Below are 915 nucleotides of genomic sequence, written 5' to 3' on the forward strand. Positions count from 1 at the left end.
AGGCAAGATACAGATGCAGGAAGGATCCAGGCATTGCATAGTGAATATTGCTGTGTCACTGTGTTGTCTCCTCTGCATCAGAATGTCAGCCATGCATTGGGAAGCCAGACGGCGTCAGAGCGCTTTGGACCGCAGGCTGGCCAGGGATAAACAGCAGGTATATTACATGTCCTAAGGTACTCATAAGCATCTAACTATTCTTGTTTTGATATTTAAATGTTAAAAGGGTACGCATAAGAAGCCTTGTGAGGAGATATTAACTGAATTTGACAAAAAGTGATTTTGATCAACAAGCATTCTCCAGAATCGCTGACTACACCTTTAATGAAGAAGCTATGATAAGTTTCCGCCTTGAAAAACTGTTTGAGGTGTACCAACAGTACAACATGATTAAGATTGGAACTGCTACAGTGGATGTAGCGTTTACTTTCATATCCTGATTCACATACTGTACTGTTAGTTCTGTCTGCTCTACTTTATTATTGAACAGCAGAGCAGAGCTGACACTGAACAGAGACACGCGACACCCCAGCACGGGGTCACAGTGCTTTCCTGTGTGAATCTGCTGACAGCTTGTATCCTGTTGCTGATTTAATTGTTTCAAATGGATTTCATGGTGCCCTTTTTACAGCAATGTTGTTTAAGACCTGAGTTCAGAAGCATTCTTCCACTGCTAACTCAGTGGTGGTTTGTAAAGCTATGCTGAAAAAGTAGCTCCCTCAACACTGTTAAATGTAAAGATGAACACAGTTTTACATGTCTGTTATGGTGACATTTTTGCGATGAAACTTTTGAGTTCACCTTTAAAAGAAAACATTTAGTATTGTAATTTTGCAGTGTTTATTTCAGTTGATGTCTCTCTCTTCACAGCTGCTTCAGAGGGCTTCAGAAACCAGTTACAATACACCCGAAGCA

The sequence above is a fragment of the Ammodytes marinus genome (assembly GCF_949987685.1).
Source record: "Ammodytes marinus genome assembly, chromosome: 16".
NCBI classification, from domain to species: domain Eukaryota; kingdom Metazoa; phylum Chordata; class Actinopteri; order Uranoscopiformes; family Ammodytidae; genus Ammodytes; species Ammodytes marinus.